Source organism: Etheostoma cragini, chromosome 8, assembly GCF_013103735.1.
Source record: "Etheostoma cragini isolate CJK2018 chromosome 8, CSU_Ecrag_1.0, whole genome shotgun sequence".
NCBI classification, from domain to species: domain Eukaryota; kingdom Metazoa; phylum Chordata; class Actinopteri; order Perciformes; family Percidae; genus Etheostoma; species Etheostoma cragini.
The window spans coordinates 20852335-20866069 of NC_048414.1; the positions used below are offsets into that span (position 1 = coordinate 20852335).

The window sequence follows — 13735 nt, forward strand, 5'->3', positions numbered from 1 at the left end:
TGTGTGTGTGTGTGTGTGTGTCTGTGTGTGTGTCTGTGTGTGTGTTTTCATGCATGCTCCTGCTCCCAGCATGAATCCTAGAATTGGGGTTAAGGAACAAGAGAATTCCTCCCTCATATTCCCTCCTTTCCTCTCCTCCGGTCTCTCCCTCCCCCTCTGTCTTTGTCTCTCTCTCACCCGTGCAAGTGGGATGTCTTAAAATATTAACCAATCTGCTCTTCATTTTTCAAATATGATAGAAAACAGACTACTAAATAAGTCAGGAGTGAGGCGTGTCGTGGAGCGCAGCAAGATGGGGCACTCAAATAAACAAAACAACACAAACAACAACAATAAAGAAAAGATGGAGAAGGGATTGTAATTAGCCAGCCTGGGTCGCCGCAATGGGTGCTGCACCACATCCATCCATCCATCCATCCATCCATCCATCCTTCCTTCAATCTGATGTCATTGTTTCTTTCTTGTAGACACTTTTTTATTTCTTCTGTCCACTTTCCTGTCTTACACTGTCTTTTACTCTCCTTTTCCTCTTCCCTTTTTCTCCACTCTGACAGCAGGTAGATTGTAGTATAAGAACACACATGTGTTTTGGGGTTTTTAAAACAATTGCTGGGGAGGCTCAGTGACTGACTGAGGCCTTGCTTTACCTCAACAGTGCTGCTGGCCAGAGGGAGCACCCTGCTTGACTAATGGGCTTCCCCAGGAAGAGACACTGCTACATGGGCCTGTTGCCATCCTGTATTGCTTTCTCTCTGTTCCTGGGATAGAGTTGGGGCTAAGGCTAATTTTGTTGGGGGAATGAGTGTTGGGTAGAGGGCATTTGGGGGTTTTGGGTGGTAGGATGTGTGGATGTTTCTCCCCCTTGTTGGCTGCCAAGTCATGTGGCCTGCGAATGAGTAGATAAGTGTGTGTGTGTTTGGGTTTGTGTGTGTGTGACAATGTGAGTCAAGAACTGCGTGTGTACAGAGAGTTGCATGGGCCTGCATTCTCTGTGTATGTGGGTATTTTCTGTGTGTGTTGGGGAGTTTGTCCTCAGAGAATAGTGTGGGGGGTGGGGGGGCCCAGTGACAGCTGCAGAGGGGGGCTGGGGGCCTGACTGCTTGCTGGCTGATAAGGGGGGCTTTCATCAGAGACGAGAAGACTAATAAATCCTCAGTGCAACACACACACTCACACACACAAACACAAAGAATCACACAGAAGAGAGGCGGTGTGAGAAAAAGTTAAGGAAAGATAGATAGGGCTGTGGGACACTCCGATTTAGATTATGTGTGTGTTAGCGGAAGTGGGGGTTCACAGGGTTGAGGAAACATACAATGAATCGGAAAGATAAGCTTGTTATATATTTCACTTTGTTTGCACATTATTATTAAAAGGTTACCTCGCACGGTATCACAAGATCACACAAAAATCTATCTTGTCAGGCCTAAAGTGATGTGTCTGCATGTGTGCATGTGTGCGTGCGTGCGTGCGTGCGTGCGTGTGTGTATGTCCTAGTCAGCATGGCCAGGCCAATCATTATCCAGTGAGGAGCTACTGGCACCTATGAGTGCACTTTAGGTGTGTGTGCGACGGTATGGCGAGATGACTTTTCATTCACATCAATCAATCAATCAATCAAGATATCTATGTATCTATAACCCACAGGTCTTTATTAACAAGCCATTTCCTGGTGAGCCATGAGGGACTGTGTCCAGGACAGACAGTTCCACTTTATAGACTGCCTAATGTTCTGTGCGGTGATGCCATGACATGCCTATTGTGTATCAGGGGCATTGAAGGATGTGTGTTGTATTGTATACCACTGCACTGAGTCAAATGTGTTGTAAAATAGACTTCTATGGAATTAACCATTTTTCTTAACCTTCCCTCTGGCCCTGACTCACTTCATTCACATTCACAATAACTACATGGAAAACCACAGTGATGAAAGTGAAAGTGAAATGACGCTGCATATTATCTTCTTTTTCGTTTACCTATGATGACATAATGATGATTAGTGTAGGGTCCTATTGCTGTCAGCCCAGTTAGCATGACACCCATGTGCAGCGACACGGCCGGGTGTAAAGATGTGATACCCTGATAGACCTTTTTCTCGTCAGATATTTTGAGCAGGAACAACACAGGTGTAACAAATAGCATTAACAATGTCTTTGTTCCGCTGAGCCAGCATGCAAAAGCAGATATGATGCAATTAAATGGAATCCAGCTCTTACCAGTGGTATTTAAGTTAAATTAATTTCACATGCGCTATATCTGCTAGGGCATGTCTATGTCTGCCTTGTCGGCCTGTATAAGGAACCAATGTGGTTGTGAATGAACCTTATACTTCTCATTTGGTGGGCTTTTAAGAAAAATACCTGTTTTTTGAAATACTGAAAAGAGCAGATTAAGGTTTGTGTAGGTAACCTTACACTCACCCGGACATTTCCCAGTATACTGTTGCAGTACCGTGTTTTGCTAGTGTCCCTCTTGCTTGCTCACCTCTCCTAATAGAGATTAAATCAGTCTCTGTTAAATCCATTCCAGGAGTATGTGTTTTTCTTCTTCTTTCGTGATGTAATAATAGCCCCCACCAGTCCTTAATTATTCATATTTTAGTAATACAATCCAAGTTAACGGTTCAAACATTAGTACATAATAAAACTCCCGAGGCTTCGCTTTTAATCTAATTCCTCCGTTTAAATTAATTTTGGGGCATGCTTGTGCTTTTAGCTTGCTCCTCCGCAGAGGCGAGGGGGTTGGTGAAGAGACAGAGGAGAGATGGAGTGAGAGACGGAGGAATGAGGGCCTGCTCAGGGAAATGGATCTGCTGCAGGTGGAAGAACAGCCAAACAGGTGTTTAAGCATGGTCAGGGACCTGTGATAGGGATTAGAAAGAGGCATGCAAAGACAGAGGGATGGAAGGTGGTGAAGAACATGTACACATCTAATAACAGAACAATACTGTTATTGTCATGCATAATGAAGGATATTGAGTCCGAAGATGCGTACTCCGGCTCAACGGAAGTACATTTCCAGGATAAAGCCTGACATATCGGGCAAAGGTCAACAACAAACAACAACAAACTTTGAGCTAGCAAGCCACGCGCTATAAAAGTCAAGGTTTGAAGAACATTTGGATTGTGAAATAAGGCAGACATATTTGTATAGCTAAGGTTAGTTTATTGTGTGAACAGTTAACTTCAATTTTTTTTTGCTTGCAGCGTTTTCTTTTGTGGGGTACCAAGGTTCCAAAAGAACAAGTTCCTTCCCGAGAGTATTTTTGTAGAGCCACCGTTGCAGCGAATGAAGCTTAGACGTTTGTGATTGGTTTAAAAACACACAAACAACCCAGAGCGTTTTTTCTCTACTGTCCTAGAATGTATGTGTGGTGTAGCCAGACCTTACTCCACAGCGTTGTGGGGAAAAGATGACTGACAGTATGCTGAGGGAATTTAGAAAAACACTGGTCAGCAAAAGGCTTCTGGTTTTGGTCATTGAATCTCACACATGTAATTACGTTTTTCATGTGTCCCTGATCATTTCCAAGTATGAATTGGAATTCTATATGGAGTCTGATTGCCTGTCCGTAGCCTTGTTATACTTGAGCTGGTAAAGGACAATCAGGACACAAGCAGGTGGGCACTGAGAGAAAGATAGAAGGAAAAAAGGAGGGTGGACCAAAGGGGGGTGGTAGTGAGCAGGTGTAGGGAGGGAGAGAGAAAGAGAGAGAGATCGGTAAAGGATGGAGAGATACATGGGTTAAGGTAGAGGGACAAACAGAAGGGAGAGAAGAGAAAGGGATTAGCCGTGCTGATGCTAGGGGGTCCCCTATAAAGGCATGAAAGCACAATAAACCCCAGTCAGTCAAAGAGCCATTTCTCTGCTCTCACCGCTCTATTAGATTGGTAGTGTCCTCTAGTGTGTGTGTGTGTGTGTGTGTGTGTGTGTGTGTGTGTGTGTGTGTGTGTGTGTGTGTGTGTGTGTGTGTGTGTGTGTGTGTGTGTGTGTGTGTGTGTGTGTGTGTGTTTGAGAGACCGATTTCCCCTCAAAACACACCTTCATTCCACAGCCATGCTTGTACTACACACACACACCCACACCCTCCTCACACATGGCTCTGCTTGGCGGATGTAGGTTGTAATTACGGGACCCCCTGGTCTCTCTCTCTGTCTTTCTCCTTCTCTGCCCTGTCGACCTCTCCCCCTTTGATCTGTTTCATGTCACCAGCTCTCTCTCTCTCCCCCTCTCTGTCTCTCTCTAATACACACACCCATGCACTTTTCTTTTTTTCTTACTAAATCCACCTTTGTTTCTGTCTGTGCATCCCTCACTGTGTGTGTCTGAGCACTGCTCTTTGTTGAAGCCAGTGTGTGGTCTCTAATTCACACAGGAGCCTCTTTTCTGACAGTTTGTTTTAAAACCTCTCCTTTTCCACTGTCGCATTGAACTTGATACTTCGGGATTATTCCCTTTCTATCTGACCTTGTGTTGGCATACGTATGTCTGTGCGTTTTGATAAGTAAAAGCTGGCAGCTACTTCTCTGTGAGATTAAAATGAGGCTGTTTGTGGAGTGTGTGAAAGTGACAGAATGTTGCTGCTTCCTAGAACACACACACACAGGCACGAGCACAAGGAACCATACACGCACGCACACACGCAGCTCTTTACAGCTAACGTCTGAACAGTAGATTGTTTTTGTGTGTTAATTGATCACAAGCAAAGACACCTTTCATGCAAGTTCATGTGATAAAATTGAGATGTAGATTTATTTTGCTTGTTGCAGTCTAAATGCACCTCCATGTTATGGGCTCCATATTTTTGTTTAGTAGCCATTTGTTAGTTCTTGCATATGTATGTTTATGCATATTACCCGCTGAATATAGAGCCTGTGTCTATACCAGTGTTGATTCTCTCTCTCCACCTCTCTTACCGTCTGTGCCTCTAATCCCAGAGTGTGTCACTAATGGCAGGTCCAGGTGTTCTGCTCTGCTCTACTCCTCCCCCGGGGACTCCTCTTCAGTATGTGTGCATACATGGGTTGTGTGCTTGTGTGTGCATGTGCACGTATTCCTCTTATGGGGGGTTTAGGAGCTGTGAGTAGGGGGCTGTCCAGGATCCTGTCCTCCAGAAGGAAAGGGAGGGAAGAGGAGCGGTGTGCATGAGGTACCCGCCTCTCGCAGCTTGCTCTTGGGCTTCCCCTGGGCACAGGACCCCCCTCTACCCTTCTCTCCTGGGACTTCAGGAGCCACATTGCCTCTCTGAATCGCTTCCCTGATTTTCTCTCTTGCTCAGTCTCTCTGTTTCTCCTCAAATCCATCTCCTGGTAGTTTATATACATGCACTTCTTCAGTTATTTTGCTCTAGAAGGAGTAGGCTTTGCAAGTTGGGTGAAAAAAGTTATGTGTATTTGTACTAGATCTACAAAACTGGGTTTGTTTGTTTACCTGTGTATTTGTGTGTAACGGTGTGCTTGTGTTTTGAACAGCAAACTCCAGCTGCCTACATCACTTATTTATAAGTCCCATGTACGCATAGGTGAAGGTGTGAGGACTTGTTTGTGAGTGATGTTGTTGACACAGCCGTAGATCAATTACATCCATTTGTAGCAGGTGATGAATGCACACATGAACCTATATGAGGTTCTCACTAAGCACTAATTGTCCATTACTCTCCATGTAGCACTAATACGGCGTGGAAATAAACCTCAGCTGTTCGTTCAGCATAACTGTATGTCTGGTAAACAGTTATGTGGGTACCTCTGTGGGTTTTTCCGTATACATCCAAGGGCCTCCTCATGTGCATGAGTATGTTCATTTACGAGCAAGTGTGTCTGCGAAAAGGTATGAGGTGTTTGTGTGTGTGTGTGTGTGTGTGTGTGTGTGTGTGTGTGTGTGTGCGTGTGTGTGTGTGACTCAGGTGAATGTGTTTCTAGGTTAGTGAGCAGTCTGTCAGTCCACCAAACCTCATTCTTATAAATAGATGATATAGCCGCCGGCATGCATACAATGGGACCACACCGTGTGTGTTTTTGTGTGTGTGTGTGTGTGTGTGTGTGTGCGTGTGTGTGAGTCTTCATGCAAGCATGTGTGAATCTGCGGTGTACTGAATGTGTGCGTTGGCATGATGTTGTTGTTTATCTAACACTCTGCCTGACAGCTGGTTCTCATTTCTGAGCGATCAAACAGAAGACACAATGGACAGAGAGAACAGGATCGTGGAGGAAGAAGAATTTTCTACACGGGGCAAAGGACCACTAACCCTCATGGTTCATGCCTTGTCCTATGTTTTGACTGTAGCTAAAGCAGATGAAGTAAATATTACAGAGGAAATTGGGGCACAGTGAGATAAAAGGCTTGTTGAGAAATGGTTTGAAAAGAGAGAGGATGATAAAATGTGGGAAATGTGGTAAGAGGAAGCAGATGCCAGCCCTCCTCTACCACATGGTGTGTGTTTGTGTGTGTGAGAGAGACAGATTGTGTGTTGTTGCATGTATGTGAATCTTCATGTCTTCTTCTTCATGTGTTTGTTTCCTTGTGGAAGCACGTTGTGGTACACTTTATTGGTAAGTAATACTGACTAGGCTTGCTGCGGTAGTCTTTGATACCTGTATTACACAGTGGTCGGGCATACTGTCGATGTCTTTTTAATTTAAATTCTTTATAGAAATAACAGAAATCTCCTCACCGTGGCATCCCTAATACTGCTTTTAAATTATGTGAGTGGCATTATTTGGGGTTTATTATTAAGTTCCTTTTATATTAGTTAATAATTCTTGCAGTCTCAGTAGGAATATTGCTATTATTTTTATTATCAATCACACATGCAAACCCGTTGCTTTTTTTCAACATGACTTGATGACGTGTAAACATACACGCCCTCTTTCTTAAGCCAAGTGGCGTGTTATCTGTACATGTATTGAGCTATCCGGGTGCACGTCTACGATGTATACAGCGGACGTGAACATATACACCATGGTGTGGTATTGCGAAAAGAAAGCAACGGATGAGTTTAGGAAATGTGACACGGGGTTGGGTTTAGGAAAAGAAGAACGGGGTTGGCTTTAGTAAAAAAAAAAAAAAACAACAGTTGAGTTTAGGAAACGTGAAATACGGGAAACAATCCCCGGTCTCCTGTGTGAAAGTCCTGTTTTACCCATTCACCCACCTGACCAAACTCACTACGCGGATTTTCACCTTTTCATACTACTCGCTACGGCCTGAATTCCCACGCAAGATAATGTAAGTCAATGGAGGCCAAACGGCTTTGATAAACACTCTAAAAAGCGTATGTGTCTTGATAACACGCCAATAATGGGATACGAATTGGCGTGTCATTCATACACCATTTCATGAGATCAGTTGGCTTTTTTGTGTGTAAACCAAGTCCTGCATAGTTGTTTAAAATACTGCCATGGACATTTGTCCTGATTTGAAAAATCTTTTTGGATTTGACTTTGCCCAATTACATAAAATTGATGCCAAAGTACATGAAACAATTCATTACTCTGCTGTTTTTTCTTATCTGACTAGTGGATTTAAGGATAGTTGCATATACAGATTTTAAAGTTCTGTGTGTGTGTGTGTGTGTGTGTGTGTGTGTGTGCGTGCGTGTGCACGTGATATTTGTATACAGTATATTTTGTTGTGTGGTTGGGACAAACTTGTCCTCTGCCAGCACACTGTCCACCCACCCCCATTCTTAGCCCCCTGTCCCTAACCTTCTGCCCTCAAACACACTCACACTCAAACACACACTGCCCATATGGAGCAGTTGGCGCCCAAAAGCGTCCAAAGCAGCCGGACCCATTCCCAGGGCAGAAGGTGAGGGTCCCCACAGCCTGCTTAATGTGTGTGAATGCATGTGTGCGTGTGTCCATCCATCGTGTCCTCAAGGGCTCAAACCCCGAACGGACTGCTGTATCGTCCTTTCTGTCCTCGCTGTGGCCTGTCTGTGCATGATTGTGTGTGTCCATGTGTGTGTCTTTATAGACTGCATCACATGTATGCCACAAGGACAGCAGCAGAGGACTGTGGTTCCTCCAAGCACAGGCCAGGGTTAAAGGCATATGCACACTGTTTGTGTGAACCTAGCATAGCGTGTAGACCTTGCTGTTACCATGTCTTGAAAAATGTCCCTACAGTACAAGAATGTGGTGATTTTCTGTGGGGCAGTATGAAAATGTAGCATTGTCTCTCTGTATTCTATGTTTCCATGCCAACTCACGTGATAATCACTGAACTAGGTAGGTAGGGAGCTTTTTTGTATTCTCTTGTTTAGCTATCCCATGCACCATGTAGAACAACATCGTTTTTCTTTTTTTAAAGGAAATTTTAATAGGTTTTTGGTGGTTGTGACGTAGAGTATTCTGAAACACCCTCAGATGTTTGTAGCCCAGTTGTAAAGCCAATGAGTGGACCTTGGATTTTGGTAACTATTATTGTTTTGGCTACTTAATGCCTCATACATTACACCATAATGAAGTAATACCCAGCCTTTGAACACCTTGTCAGGTAGTTGTGTAGTCCCACCTTTTAACAAGCAACGGCAGCAGCAGCTATTTCTTTTTAACCTGTAGGATGTTCTTAAATGATGATGAGCATTAGTAATGACCACAAATAAGTGTGTGGTAGGCCTGTTTTTCAACAACTTAGTATTGGATAGTGAATTATACTCTAATTGTGTTTGTGTGTGTGAGAGAGAAAAATAAGAGTGAGTGTGTGCCTGGCTGCCCAGAGAGAGCCAAGGGTGGAAGTTGTTTTTCTGCCCCCTATGGTGAGTCTGGGGCTGTGTGTGTGTGTGTGTGTGTGTGTGTGTGTGTGTGTGTGTGTGTGTGTGTGTGTGTGTGTGTGTGTGTGTGTGTGTGTGTGTGTGTGTGTGTGTGTGTGTGTGTGTGTGTGTGTGTGTGTGTGTGTGTGTGTGTGTGTGTGTGTGTGTTTGTGTGTCTGTGTGTGGGTGTGTGTGCGCGCCTGGGGCAGCCTGGGGCCATCAGAGGGGGCCTGGGGAGCCGTGGAAAGGAGGGATGAAGCAAGAGTGGGATGGAGGGATAGGAGGTCAGCAGGGGTCTCGCTGGGAAAGGTGCAGGCCTGGGCCGATGGCCAAACTGAAAGGTGGAAAGGAGAGTTAGACGGTCGGATGTGGGCTGCGAGGTAGAAGGGAGGGAGCAGGAAGAGGAGGTGGGGGGAGAAAGCTGATATAAGGATTAAAATGAGCAGGTCGACTGCTAAAACCCAAGGTGAACCCATTCTTTTTAACATCTCAGAAAGCAGGTTTCCGTGACAGAATTCCGTAGCTTTACGATAAGCTGTTGATATTTGGACTAACAGCCCTGTTAGCATATTGTTTTTTGTGCATCCCTTAAAAATACCTTCCTTGCTTATTCTGAAATAAATTAGGTTAATTAGGATGAACGGTGCGGTAGAAGCTTTGATATGAGAATATTTGAACAGTCTTGATTCCAATACTTGTAACATGCTCTCTTGGAATGTTTGTCATCTTAAGGAAATTACTTACTTCATTTTCACAGTTAACTGCAGATTTAACTTTCACTTTGTGTGTTCTTCATCTGTAATGTTAATTCTGAACTCTCTGCATGTAAATGAAGGTAGTAGCCAGTTTTAGCACTTGTAGAAGCATCGCTGGGAGCCGAAAGCTTTTAGCTGTTACCAGCTGAGCTCCTTTGATTCAAACATCAAAGCAATAGAATAGAGAGAAGGCACGACATACATCAATTATATTTCCATTTCAGGCATTTAGCAGACACTGTTATCTAAAACTAACTAATTGAACTAATGTTCTGGAGTGCTGGTTCCATGTCAGCCCATCAAGACTTCATCAGCTCATTGCCAAAGGCAGCAGTCACTCGGACATATGCAATATTTTCAAAAACTAGTTTTATTCTTACATTCTGGTTGATAGCGTTAACAGTCATTCCATCTGAAGATGGACACTAGTCTCTTAACTGTTCTTTTACTAAGAGTTCTGTCTTATAAACACTGCTGCTTTGATGTCTCTCCCCTCTGTGTGACAGTCATGACAAAGCCACTGAGTGTAGATGGGGGGAGAGTAGACGGGGGAGGCAGAAACATGAAGAGAGATTGATCACCGTGCGTGTCTCTTCATTAGAGTGTTTCACCAAGGCTGTGTCCTCCACACGTTGCCTTGCTTTCTGGCCTATTAGAGAGACACGCGGGGAGTGTGCGTGTTGTTTGTGTGTGTGTGTGTATGTGTGTGGGTGTGTATTTGTGTGCGTTTCAGGTAGACTCAGGCGGTCCGTTAAGTTCCTTTCTGGCCTTTTCCATTTCCTGGTTTTCTCCTTTCCTCCTTTCCTCTTCTCTCCTCTCCTCTTTTGTCTCCCCTTCCACACCGCCATCTCTTCCCTCTCCTCTGGAGTTCAGAGTCTGTCCATCTGGAACGTCTCCCCCCCCTCCCTTGGCCCCGTCCAGGCTGAGACACGGGGGTGAAGGCCAATACCAGTAGGGGAGGGATTGTTGGAGAGATGGAGGGACGGAGGGAGAGATGTCAGCGCTATAATGAGTAACAACATGAAAGCTAACGGAGGGAGGAAAGGAGCGAGGGAGGGAGGTAGTGGAAGAGAGATGATGACAGAAGAGTAGAGGGACTGCTGGGGACAGAGGGAGGGATGGGGGATAGAGGGAATGGACGGGAAAGGAGAGGACTGCAGTGTGAGAGATAAAGCGGCAGTGAAGCGGTCGGGGCCCTGTGGTCCTCCACTCCACTCCTCTCGTTGGTTTTCATTCGCCAGAGAAGAACAGAAAGGAGGAGGAAACGGGGATAGAGCAGCGTGTGTCAGCGTCCGCCTGCTCCTGCCTGTTTCTCTTTTTTCTCCAACTACTTTTTCTCCCTCTCCAATCCCTTTCCCTCAACCATCCATCCTACTCCTCTTCTCTCGAGGATTCCTCTCTAATTTAACTTTTCATTGAAATTTTCTCCGCTCCCCCCCTCCCCGTCCTCCACTCTCTCCCAGTTTGCCATTCGGCCTTGTCTGTGCCAGGTCCACCGCGGCCAGCTGACAAAGGCGCCGTTAAAAAGCCGTGTGATCCTCCATTTTAGCGCCAGCCACGCTAGTCAGAGGATTAGGGCTCTTTAATGACGCTAATCTCTCCTCCCCCTCTTTTCCAACACCCCTCCGTCCCCCCTCAAAAGTGATTTCTCCCTCTTATTCTGAATTGCTCGTGTTCAATCTCTTCCTTTCTCTCTGTCTCTGTTCCTCCCACTTTCCCAGCTCACAAACTTTACCATCTAACCAACTCATACTGGTGTGCCTGTAAAGGTCTAGATGTGTTGCTTTACATCTATCACATGTTCAAACTCTTTAAAAAAAAAAACAGCCTATGACATAAATTAGGGTTGCAACTATCAATTTGTGTAACTATTTGTCTTTTTTTATAGGACACATTTTGACATGTCACAGTGGGGAAAGCACAGGTGTGAAAAATAAATTGAATGATGGCTGAATACCATTTAGTTGCTTCACTTTCAGTGTCCAGGGGTTGCCATGCCTCACTCATCATTCCTGTTATGAATAACACCCTTTTCATCTAGGACCAGTGTACATGCTATAACTATGCATACATAGTTTTGTATTGGTGAGGACTTTGTGTACGTCCCTTTTCTTCAATCCTCCCTTGCTAACAGTGCTTCTTTTACCATTTAAATTAGGCAAACAAATAAAGACTGAAAGGGTTTATTAGTCCAGTAATTGTCAATTCTATAAAATGTCAGAAAACGGTCACGAATGTTGTATGTCACACCAAAACAAAACAGAGAAAAGAAGCAAACCCGGTGAACAGAAAATATTTGTTGTCTTTTCTTTGTCTTTGATTTACAAATAAAAGAAAATCACCCAAGCATTTATGATTTCATTAATAACAAATCATTATTTGTGGCTAATAATGTTAGCACAGTCATAACTAGGCCTACAATTCAGCTGTCCACTGATGATGGACAAAATCGGCGGATTTAGGATATTTACTCAGATTGAGTGGTACTAATTGGGAGGTGTGTGTGTGTGTGTGTGTGTGTGTGTGTGTGTGTGTGTGTGTGTGTGTGTGTGTGTGTGTGTGTGTGTGTGTGTGTGTGTGTGTGTGTGTGTGTGTGTGTGTGTGTGTGTGTGTGTGTGTGTGTGTGTGTGTGTGTGTGTGTGTGTGTGTGTGTGTTATTATTGCTTGAGTTGTCAAGGTTTACATGTATAGAACTGGACGCTTGGGAAAGTAAATGTCTGCTACTGAAATCTGTCCTCCCTTTATCTGTCCAGTGTTAAAATGTCATCAATTATAATTAAACTTGATGAAGCTTCAAAGCTTGTTTTTGATTGGTTTAAATAGTGAGAGCCTCATTCTGGCCCAATCACATGATAAAGTATTCGGTTACACTTTACTTGAAGTTTTCTAAATAACAGTGACATTACCCTGTCATGAACGTGTCATAAAACCTTATAAACAAGTCAAATGGTTATGACATAACGCTTTTTTAGTGTCATTCCGTTTTGTCACGACAAGTTATGGTTATTGTTAGGGTTAAGGTTAGGGGTCATGCGTCATGACTGTCATGTGCGTGTCATGTGTTCATGACAATGTCATGTCACTGTTCTGTAGGAAACGTCAAGTAAAGTGTTACCTAGTAATCAGGTGGAAATAGGGACACCTGAGGTCTTTTGGTGTCTTAAGACAAAACTAGTTTTAGATTTCAGAGAAAGAAACCGAATTAAGTCAGAAATTAAAAAACGAATGAAGTCAGAGTTTTATTAGCGACAACATATGACATATTTCCAAAATAATACTTGTCCCCGCTTTTAGCAGGGTATCTTCCCCTCTAGTCTACTCATCTCGATGTTTCATTTTTCAGATTTTTGTTTCTCCTGTGCACTCATTTTGGATAACTGTGTGCAGTGCTCTAGGAAACCATTGTTTGCTTTTCTCCTTTAACCTTGTCGATACTTCAACACACTTCTTCCTCCTTCATGCTCCCACTTTTTCTGTCTCCCCTGCTGCCCCATCCCCCTCGCTCTTGCCTTGCTGTTAGGCTTCATGTTGATATCTTTCTTCCTTATGTTTTCTTAAGCCTTTTGTATTTTTTCTTCCAGCTTCTAGTCCAATTTATAAGTCGTGCTTTCACGATTCCCCCCCCCCCCCCCCCCCCCCCCCCCCCCCCCCACACACACACAAACAGTTCTATTTGCTCATCGCAGTGCCTACAATTTCTATGCGATCGATTCATCACAAGAATCCGTTTTCCGCCCCCTCTCTGCAAGGCGTAATACACAGTAGACCAGACACACACACGGGAGACGCTCGAGATTGTGGTAGCAGTAGGTTGAGGTAAAACGGTGTGTGCTTTGGAGAGGTTTCTAAAATTATCAGCAGAAACTTCTCCTCTGCACATGTGTCTGTGCTCATGTGTTGGAGGGTTTGCATTTGCAGGAATTTTGGCATCTAAGATTGGTCGCTCCGATTGTCCTGTGACTCTAGTTTCCTTGTTTTCTCTCTTTGATTTGTTGCTGGCCTAGTTGATATAGCTATCAGATAGCTTTTAACTGCTCTCTTCTTTACATTTTCTCGGCAAAGGCTAAATAGCCGTACTGTGCTGCTTCACAGTGCGCACAAAGAAGAACAGAACAATATCAAGCATTATTCAGTCCCCTCTTTTGTTGCCTCAATTCCATTCTGAAGTGTCTATTAAAGGAGTCGTGGCCTTTTTGTCGCCTCTGTGCCAGACTACACGGGGGGGGGG

The 13735-nt window shown here is 44.2% G+C and overlaps 1 protein-coding gene and 1 long non-coding RNA gene across 5 annotated transcripts in view; one reads left to right on the top strand and one right to left on the bottom strand.

Moving 5' to 3' along the window:
* Nucleotides 1-7345, bottom strand: part of LOC117948526 — a 14842-nt gene extending 7497 nt beyond the window's left edge. The window contains exons 1-2 of the long non-coding RNA XR_004657475.1: nt 7215-7345; nt 5944-5948 (exon numbers count right to left, since the gene is read on the bottom strand). This is a non-coding gene — a long non-coding RNA (uncharacterized LOC117948526). The remainder of the gene's footprint in view (nt 1-5943; nt 5949-7214) is intronic.
* Nucleotides 1-13735, top strand: part of znf423 (zinc finger protein 423) — a 147306-nt gene that overhangs the window by 55688 nt on the left and 77883 nt on the right. The gene's annotated exons all lie outside the window — the stretch shown is intronic.